This window comes from Mus pahari, chromosome 22 (genome assembly GCF_900095145.1).
Source record: "Mus pahari chromosome 22, PAHARI_EIJ_v1.1, whole genome shotgun sequence".
Lineage (NCBI taxonomy): Eukaryota > Metazoa > Chordata > Mammalia > Rodentia > Muridae > Mus > Mus pahari.
In genome coordinates, this window is record NC_034611.1 from 1,317,171 (window position 1) to 1,328,224 (window position 11,054).

Here is an 11,054-nt window from a genome sequence, read left to right on the forward strand (position 1 = left end):
CAGAGGCTTGACTAACAAAACACCTCCATCAGATTGACTTGCAGGCAAGTCTGTAGGGACCTTTTACTGTTTGATGGGGGAGGGCCTGGACCACTATGGTCTGTGTTATCCTGGACAGATGGTCCTGGGTTCTATAAGAAAGTAAGCTGAGCAAGCCGGGGGAAGCAAGCCAGTAAGTAACACCCTCCCATGGCCTCTGCATCAGCTCCTGCTGCCTGATCTGCTTGAGTTCCAGTCCTGACCTCCTTTGGTAACGAACAGCAGTATGGAAGTGTAAACTGAATAAATCCTTTCCTCCCCAACTTGCTTCTTGGTCATGATGTTTGCGCAGGAATAGAAACCCTGACTGAGACATAAGCCATAGAAATGCTCTCTTCCCTTGACTGCTTTTGCTCACGGTGTTTTATCAAACCAACAGAGAACAGAATAGGATACACTAACTGACAGCACTCAGGCAGAGAGAGTTGCTAAGAGGAGGAGCTTCAAGATGGGCAGACAAATAGTTCAGCCCATCACAATAACTTGTCAGATCCCTTCCTCTGGGGTCCTTCCCACCTCACTCTTCATACTCTCTGGGCTGGCCTCACAGCCCTGTGCCAGACATTTCCTTTGTCTTCATTCATGCAGGACCCTGTAAATCACAGGGCGTGGATCTGTTTGCTGCATCTTTCTCTTTGTTTACTATTTTCTTTGTCTCCATTCTCCTAGCACAATAAGAAGGCAGGCATGAGAGGCACATTTTATTATTATTACTATTATTATTATTATTATTATTTTTTTTTTTAAAGATTTATTTATTTATTATATGTAAGTACACTGTAGCTGTCTTCAGACACTCCAGAAGAGGGAGTTAGATCTCGTTACGGATGGTTATGAGCCACCATGTGGTTGCTGGGATTTGAACTCAGGACCTTCGGAAGAGCAGTCAGGTGCTCTTACCCGCTGAGCCATCTCACCAGCCCTATTATTATTATTATTATTATTGTTAGTAGTAGTAGTGGTGGTGGTGGTGGTGGTATGTATCCCAGATTGGTCTCAAATTCATGATCCTCCCTTGTCAGCCATGATTAATTTTTTTTTTTAAAAAAATAAGCATGTATAACTTGCATTGTACTTCTTTATTCTTAGCCTTTGTCAGGTCTTCATGTTAATGTTGCCTCCAAATATCTATGCTGAAAACGTATTCCCAAAGCAATAATATGAAGAGGAAGGGTCCTATGAAGTAATTAGATTATGAGGACTCTGTTTCGTTAATGGGATTAGTGTTTTGTTTTGTTTTGTTTTTATCTAAGAAGCCCAGGAGTTCGTGGGCCATCCTCCTGCCATGTGAGCACAGAGCACAAAGCCTGTCTAGGACACTGAATGTATCACTGTGCTGTTCTTGGACTTGGTATTTTTCAGAACTGTGAGCAGAATATGTACGCTGATTAGAAATTATCTATCCTTGGGCTGGAGTGATGGCTCACCAGTTAAGAACACTGGATGCTCTTCCAGAGGTCCTGGGATCAATTCCCACCAACCACATGGTGGCTCAGAGTCATCTATAACTATAGTCCCATAGGATCCAATGCCTTCTTCTAGTGTGCAAATGTATGTACAGACAAAACACCATATATACAAATTACATAAATAAATAAATCTTTAAAAAAAGAGAAAAACCTCCCAGATTATGGTGTTTTCTTTATAGTAGGTTGAATAGACTAGGCCTCCCCCCTCCTTTATTCTTCTTTTAGAAAAAAAGTAACAATTTTCTTATTTTTCTTTATGAGCATTGTTGTTTTATCTGCATGTATTTCTGTATGAGGGAGTCAGACGTCTTAACTGCTGAATCATCTCTCCAGTCCCTTCCTCTTTATTCTTTTTTTTTTATTTTTTAAGACAATGTCTCTCTGTGTAGACATGGCCATCCTGGAACTCATTTTGTAGACCAGACTGGTCTTGAACTCACAGAGATCTGCCTGCCTCTGCCTTCCCAGGGCCGGGATTAAAGGTGTGTGCCAACGCCACCTGGCTTCTTTTTATTCATTATCCATGTTAGCGGTAGATTATAATTATTTGTTATTGTTTTCTATTTTCTCTGTGTCTAGATGTTGCTAAGGCTGACGCAAATGCACTCTGGCACGGGCTGGTTAGCAGTGAAGCTTCACTGTGGCAGCTGGAGACAATAGCCTAATTGTCACTGGGGAACGTCGGTATCTAGAAATAAATTGTTTCTCTGTAATCAGCTAGATTTACTAAATAAGCTTCCAGTCTCTGCCTGATGTTCAACTGACAGCCATACTTCAGGAAGCCGGGCATGACTTTTAATCCAGTCTCTGCCTGATGTTCAACTGCCAGCCATACTTCAGGAAGCCGGGCATGACTTTTAATCCAGTCTCTGCCTGATGCTCAACTGCCAGCCATACTTCAGGAAGCCGGGCATGACTTTTAATCCAGTCTCTGCCTGATGCTCAACTGCCAGCCATACTTCAGGAAGCCAGGCATGACTTTTAATCCAGTCTCTGCCTGATGCTCAGCTGCCAGCCATACTTCAGGAAGCCGGGCATGACTTTTAATTAGGATAGCAATGCTGCTGCAGAGGTTCAAAGTGAAGCTGGCCTGAAAAACAAAGCTCTCTTGCGTAGTTATGTCAAGATGGATAAATGGATTGGTTATCTTCTAGCGGACATCCAGGGCATGTTTTTCTTCACTTGATGTATACTTGAAGAATCCTGGTTTAGAAGGGAATGGTTCCCACAGTGACATACACAACAACGCTTAGAGCAGTGGTTCTCAACCTGTGGGTCTCGACCCCTTTAGGGTTACACTTCAGATAACCTGCAACTGAGATATTTATGTTGGAAGTCATAACAGTAGCAAAGTTACAGTTATTAAATAGCAATGAAATAATTTTATGTTTGCAGGTTACTACAACCTGAGGAACTGTATTAAAGGGTCACAGCATCAGAAAGATTGAGAAACACTGTTTTAGAGTGTTGTTATAATGCAACTATTCAGCTCCATTTCTGATTTACTGAATCAGAACCTCTGTGTAGGACTTAGCATTTTCTTAGGCCTTTTGTGACTTTGATCCGTTTACTTGCACCTGTACACACACCTGTACTTCCAGTATAAGGAAGGGCGAGAGGAGGGGCATGTACTAACAGGAGTTTCAGATTGTGCTACATAGAGAGACTATGTGTCAAAAAACCAACCAACCTTCCAGTTGACTGAACAATACCAACAAAACCCCAGGCCAGCAGAGCATGGTGGATCACGCCTTTAATCCCATCACTGGGCAGGCAGAGGCAGGCAAATTTCTTTGAGTTTGGGGATACTCAGGTCTACATAGTGAGGCCCTATTTAAAAGCAACAACAAACATACAGAAAAGTATGCACTGTCTTAGGGCATTTTATTCCCCATGATAACGGTTTCAGCTAACGCCTATGCTCTTTCTCAAGGAAAAAATGGGGGCAGAGGCAGATTTGGTGGCACACCTTTAGTCTCAGCACTCAGGAGGCAGAAGCAGGTGGATCTCTGAATCTGAGGTCAGTGTGGCATAAAAGTAAGTTCTAGAGCATCTCCAAGGTGGAGAATTGCTTACGGAAAAGAGTTCCTAAACTACCAGCTTGGGGGATGGGGTGGAGTGGGGGGGTTGAGTTAATGGACCTTTATACATATTTTAAGTCAATTCTTTTTTATATAAATGATTTATTGATTTTTATTTTGTATGTGTACTAGGTGTATACAGTGCCCGTGGGGGCCAGAAGAGGGCCTCTTACCCACTGGAACTGAAGTTTAAAGGAAGTCGTGTGCTGTCATGCGGTAACTGAACTCTCTATCCCAAAGCCCCTTTTAACTGTTAGGTTAATGGCTTACCAACTCTCAGCTGTGTAACACTGCCCCCCAAGTTTTTCCATGATTGGTCAATAAAGACATCTACAGCCCCATAGGTGGACTTTGGTTCCTAGGCTTAGGGTAGGAGGCAGGAGGAGAGTAGACCCCGTGGGGTAGGTGAAACATGAAAACATGGCTGTGAGGGCTGGCCGTTTGGGGTAGGAGTGACCCAGGCAGAACATGGCAGCTCAGGGTTTTTGATAGGGAAGTGGACAAAAATAGCACAGAGGGTTGATATCTCCCCAGCTCTGGTGCTTGAAAGCTTATTATAAATATAAAGGCTTTGTGTCTTTTATTTGGGAACTGAATGATCAAAGGGAGGGTAGAAACTCCCAATTCATATTAAATATTTACCACAACAGGAGGGAGACTGTTTCTCTGGCAGGATGAAGTTTTCACGCATTGTCACCATGCCATGGTGGGCTTGGGTAATACAGCTGCATCTGAGTCAATTGAGCTCTGTGTATCCAACCTCGCCCATGTTATATACACAAAACAAACAAACCCATTGGTTTTCTAGTTGGACTTCGATGGAATTATTGCTTTGGCCTGTCATTGGTGCCCTGTTTGAGGGACATTGCTTATCCATGTGTCCCAAGGAAAGCTCATAGAACATTTTGTCATCATTTGAGGGCATCAATCCAGTTCTTGGGAGGTGACTACATCTGTTCCAGCTTGCATCCTTAGAATAAAATTCTGTCCTGTGAGCTTCACCTAGAATTGAAGGTAACTGTAGATTTAGGCCAGTGACTTATCTTTGAACCTTCAGCCTGGAGGAGACGGAACTCGGCTAGAGAGACCCTCTGGGTGATTAGAATGCAGAAATAAGAAGTAAAACAGGGATCGGAAACAAGGCAGAAATACCAGCTTTTCAGCCTGTGTTTACTTACTTTGTAGGCCCAAGGGAAGATTCAAGGTTTTTTAGCCAAATCAGCTTTAAATGTCCACTTCAGTACAGCGTTAGAATAGCACGAACAATGGCCTGGGCTTCATCTCTGCCGTGAGGGTGGAAGGTGAGAGGGAGGGAAAAGATAGAGATGGAGAGATGTGGGTTTTCTTTTCTCTATCTCTCTGTCTCTCTGTTCCTCTGTCCCCCCCCCCCATGAATGAATAGAAAAATGAGGACATTCAAGGTATGGTTGATGAGAAGGTTTATTGTAGATATTAGGGAGAGCATTGCTATGATTCAGTCGCAGAAGGTACCTTGGTGAGTTGGAGACAAGGGGCCCCACAAAGACACATCATGCAACAGATCTCAAATGAGAGGTTTATTGAGGTGGGGGAGGGGGCACAGCAGAGGCTGCCTCTGAGCAGAGGTGAAAGGGAAAAGGAGCAGGGAGAGGAGGTACCGGCTTTTTATAAGGAGGAGTAGCCTATGCCCATAGGAAAAGTACAAGATTCATGGTGACAGTGGCAATGTGTCTCATCTTGATGGCAGTGATGACATATTCTGCTGTCACTATGTTTCCAAGGACAGGCCAGTGATTACTAACAGACATAGACAAAGGAAAGGTCTAGACTGAACTCGGCTATGAGAGGAGAGAAGATTGGGGTCTGGAGAGTGAGAGAGGAAGAGAGAGAGGGTCCAGGAGTAAAGAGGATGGAAATGAGCCAAGAGGCCAAGACATCAAGAGACCTTGTAGCCAAAATGGTTGGGTTATATAAGGAAGAGAAGGTGGGAGACAGAGAGTGAAGCTCAGGGGCTGAGAGGGTGAAGGTAGGTGGTGGAGTATGCCAGCCAGGATGATGCTGTAAAAGGTATCAGAGGATGCTGAGCGAGACTCCCTGCCAGTGTCTGCCCTGATATGTTACATAAGTACCTCAGCCATCTGTCGTGAGTTTGAGACCTCTCTCTCTCTCCTCCTCCTCCTTCTTCTTCTTTTGACCAGGAATGTCCTATTCCTATTTGAAAATTAGAAGCTGTCAGTCTCACCTGCCGGCAGAGCCTTCTACCTGGTTGCCAGTGGCACTCAGATGTTTTCTAACAGGACTTCACTCTTGTGCTCTCTGCCACAGAGCTCTATGGTCGCCTGTGCTTGAGAAGCACATGGCCTGTGCATTTCTTGGAGCCTTGTTTACATTGGCAGAGGAGGACTCAGAGGTCCACAGTAAAAGAATGGCCTTTCCTTTTGTTTAATACGTAGCTTGGATATGTACAGTCAAAGGATCTTTCACCACAATAATATCTGCTAAATATCCATTGTAATCCAGTGAAATATGTTCCATCATGTCCTGGATCAGTTCTGTTTCCAGTCTGGTCTTTGGAGATCCATAATGTTAGAGTAGTATTGAAGGCCCACTAAGGGAAAACTCTTCCCTTCCAAAGAATGGAATCTACCTTTGGGTGAAGGCACGCCATTGTCTCCTTCCTTATGAGTTGGTCCCAGTTGGGCAGGTCAGTCACTTGGCCAAGGGCCACTCCTTAGGAAGATGAGTCTGCCTTAAGCTGTGCTAAAAGGCTTGGAGGAATGAATAGTACTTCTTTAAAATAACATTATAATATCCTTTTCCTTCCCATAATTCCAGTCCCATAACATGGTCCTTAGAAGCTACCATGAGGCTCTGGTGGTTTTGTCTACCTTTCTAAGTCCTGACTCAAAATACTGTAACTTGCTGGTTGTGGTTGTAAATGCTTTTAATCTCAGCCATTGGGAGGCAAAGGTAGGTGGATCTCAAAGAATTTGAGGCCAACCTGGTCCATTTGGTGACTTCCAGGTCGTCCAGAGCTACAAAGACCCTGTCTCAAAGAAACTTTTCCATTTTCTTCTTTTATGTCTTCCTTTGGAAGCTGGTTAGAGCCTAACAATGCTTTTGCTTGTATCATGGGCTCCCTTGGTCTTTCTGTAACTCCCACCCCAATGTCACGTGACTGCTTGTCCACTACCTAACTGAACTGTATCCTGGCTTAACTCAAATAGCATGGCTTCCTTTGGCCAGTCTCTGTTCTCCTCTGGACTGCTGCCAAGGTTCACAGCATGTTTGCGCTAGGGTTTTTCTTTTAAACTCTAATAAAATTGTCCTTGAGCTTTAGTTGGAGTCTGTTCTTAAATTCTTTTATTTAATAAAAATAAGAGTATTCTAGACGGGATACTGATTTATGTGGTATTGCTAGGTACAAAGTGGGTCCCCCAAAACAGCAGTGCTGCTGACAGTGTCCTGAGCAGGACTCCAGTTACTGGGTAAGCAGAAACCCAAACTCAGCATCCCACAGGGAGCCCTTAAGGTGGTTTTCTGTTTACCAGGAAAACCACGACTTCCCTTATCTGCCCCCACCCCCACCCCCATGGTCAGCTACCTCGAGAGAGAGCCCAGTTCCAGAACAGCCCCACTGCTCTTCTGTCTGCATCCCAGGCCTGTCCTTTCAATAAACTGACATCTGCCCACTATTTTCGGGTCCCTGAGAGATAGCCCACCAAATAAATTTCTTTCTACTCACAGAGTGGTCCAGTTTGATTGTTTCACTGCCCCTTGTACTATCTAGCAACTATGAAGCCATTCTCTCCAGTTTGTGGTGACAACAGACCCAATATTTCCATGCTTACCATTGCCAGTCTTATCTTTAACCTGGCACTGGGTTTCTGTGCTTAGCTGATAATATCCATCAAGACCACCTGTTAGAAGTGCTGAAAAACTTGACAGAAAGTTTAACAAAAAACAAACTGTTTATTTAATGAGTGCTTTGACTGAATGCCCGTCTGCACACCAGAAGAGGGCATTGGATCCTGTTATATTGTGAGCTACCATGTGGATGTTGGAAATTGAACTCAGGACCCCTGGAAGGATACCCGGTGCTCTTAACTGCTGAGCCATCTCTCCAGCCCCCTAAGACTTTTAATTCTTTTTCTTTTAAAAGGAGAAGAGAAACCTCTTTAGTGCCAGTGGACAGTGGCACTGGGAAACTGTCTGAGCCTTGAAGACCAGATAACATGCTCACTGTTTTTTCTGTCTACCAGGCTTCAGGCAGAATCTCACTTTGAACTACTGTAACTACCTTAGATTGGACCGTTCCACAGCTGCACACTCACGAGCACACACACACATCCCTTTTGTCCTTTCTTTTTTTCTTTTCTTTTCTTTTTTTAGGCAAGGTCTCTTGTACTGAGGCTGGCCTCAAACTCACCAAGTAGCAGAAGATGTCCTTTTGTAACAGGTCTGGCAGAAATGTGTATATTCTAAAGTGACACCTGCACCTTTCAGTTTGACTATCAGATAATTGAAATTGTGAACCCCAAAGAAATAGGAATTTCCCCAGTGATCTCTTGCTAGGAGAAGGAAAGGCCCCAGCTAGAATGAAAACTTCTCTCCCCAGAAGAGATTTCATACATGTTAACAAGTCAGGTTACTTACAGGGTCACCCTGAAGCCCAGACGGTGGTGCCACACTTGATTTGGATCTCTTACATGTGTGTATCTTAGGCCCTCTATTTAAAATTTAATCTCAGTTCTGCATCCCAAAGATGGACTCGCTGGTTCACTGCACCGTTTTGTCCCACTTCCTCGTGGGGTCACATTGAATGAATCTTTCTCTTCTTTTCACTGTTAACCTGTTTTCTCATCGCCTTGCTGAGGGTGAGGGCCAGACCTGATTTAGGGCATAGATGTGAACCCTGAGTTTCGTTAATACTCTGCCCTTCCTGCGGCCACCCCCACCTCCTGCAGCCGGGAATAGAGGTGCATAGCTCTGAGCTGAGTTTCTGCACTTCTGAGGCTAGAATTCAAGGTTTCATGCATACTAAGCAAGCCTTGTACCAGCTGAGCTACATCCCTGTTTCCACACTTGGTCATTTATAAAGAACAGAAATTTATTTCTTGAAGTTCTTTACTTTTACAATTCTATAAACCCAAGGATTATTACAAAGAAAAAAGGGCTAAGCCAAAATTAGACTACCTTCCTGCTGGTCTCCTATGGTGGGATTGTTCATCTTTCCAAAACACATCTTGTTGTATCCTGACTATCAATGTGATTGGGAAGGAGATAGGAATATGAAATACAAATTTAACCTGATGGTTCCGGCCTCAGAGGCTAATCCTACTATCACACACAGTGAGCTCTGCTTCTTTCTGTCAGGAGTCACCTGTGTGCTCCAGAGGACACTGAGAGCTACAAGTTCAGCCAGAGGATTCATTAGCATTTCATTATAGTTGTGCCTGAGTTACAGGCTTCTGCTTTCTGAGAGTCCCATCCTTGGTCAAGCTACTACTTCTTCCCAGCTCCCTTCAGTTCATAGAAAATGCCACAGTTGTGTGCATAGGATTGGCATACATCTTCCTGTTATCCCTTAAGAAACCCAGCCCCCAAAGTTTGGGATATCCAGCTTGTCTTAGTTACTGTTCTATTGCTCTGAAGAGACACCCCAGCCAAGGCAACTTACAAAAGAAAGTATTTAATTTGGAGGGTGGTTATGTATTTGTTTATTTACTTACACTTTCAGAGAGTTAGCTCCATCGTGGTGGGAAGCCTAGCTGCAGAGAGGCAGCCGTGGTGCTGATGCTGTAGCTGGGGGCTTCCATCCATCCGCTGTAGCTGGGGGCTTCCATCCATCTGCCGTAGCTGGGGGCTTCCATCCATCCGCTGTAGCTGGGGGCTTAGGCTTTTGTAATCTCGAAGCCCACCCCCAGGGACACACCTTCTCCAACAAAGCCACGCCTCCTAATCCTTCCCATTGTTCCACTAACTGAAGACCAAGCATTCAAACATGAGGGCCCTTTTTTTTCAAACCACCATATAGCTACCCAGCTGTACTGTCCTCTTCTTCATTTGAGGGGCTCATGCTTTTGTTTCCAAAATTCCATTAAGTCTCTACTTGGCCTGTACTTGATGCCTTCCTAAAAGTTACTGAAAGTTCTTATAAAGCCTAGTGATTACTCTTGAGAAGGTCAAGTGCACCTCCTCAATGAGGTCTCTAACAGATTAGGGAGTTTCGAGTGGAGTTAACTTACCTCAGGAGATAAAAATCAACTCAATAGAAACAAAAATTGGTGCTCAGTGTTGGGACAGGGAGTGGAAAGAAGTGAGAGCCATCATCAGAAGTGAGGGTTTATCATCCATGGATTTCAGAGAAGAGCCGTGTTGATTTCCCAACTGTAGATTTTGTAACACGGCAACAGGCCTTACTGCCCCTGGCATCCATTATGTTGAAGGAGTGAGTGATGAGTGGAACGAGCCAGCTTTAGTTGGTGTTGGGGTGGGCAGGGGGAGCAAAGAACAACTCCTACTCTTGGTAGTGAACCCGCTGGTACCTCTTAGCTCAACCTTGTCTGACTGTCTTTTGTTGGTTCTTCCCTAGGCCACTTCTTAGTTTATCAGCATCCTGGCCACTTTCAACTACAATATGTCCCAGAAACAGCAGGAGTCAATATTACAGGTTACCTGTTACACTGCTATGGCAGTCACCTCCTCCTTCTCTCCCTTCTTCTCTGTCACTGTAACTTTTATTCACCTGATGTAACTACCATCTCCGAGGCTTACTACCTGGTCTGCTAACCCAAGCTCAGTATGGAAGCTTCTAGTCTCCATTCTAGTCTTCATTCATTTAGGCCTACAACGTTTTCATTTTCAGTCTCTGAGACTTGATCCTGAATAGGCTCACCCTTCCTAGTTCTTTCTGTGCTCTGGCTCAAACTCCACTCCACACTAACTGATTCAATCTGGCTTCTCTCAGCTTCTTACTGAATTGCTCTGTTTGGCCTACTACTAAACAATCTGTTCTAATCTTCTGGCTCTTTCTCATTCTTGGGCTTGTCCTTGTGTCTGAATCTCTCCTCTCTCTCTCTCTCTCTCTCTCTCTCTCTCTCTCTCCTTCCCTTCCTTCCCTCCCTCTCTCCCTCCCTTCCTCCCTTCCTCCCTTCCTCCCTGCAATCTGTCTCAGTACCACTGTCCCAGTAAAACTACCTCTTTTCTGCACCACTCTGTCTTAAGTAGATTTTCTTTTGTCACTCTTCTCATGAGAGTTGGGCATATCCTATTCTGTCAAATCTTTCTCTGATCTATCACTTTGTCTATCATCACTTTCAAATATGGGTGCTTCCTTCTACAAACTAACTTTACCTTCATTGTGTGGGATTAAAAGTATGCACTCTTCTCATTCTTCTACATGATAGCCGCCAGTTGTGCCAGCACCATTTGTTGAAAATGCTGTCTTTTTTCCACTGGATGGTTTTACTGTAAAATCAAGAAT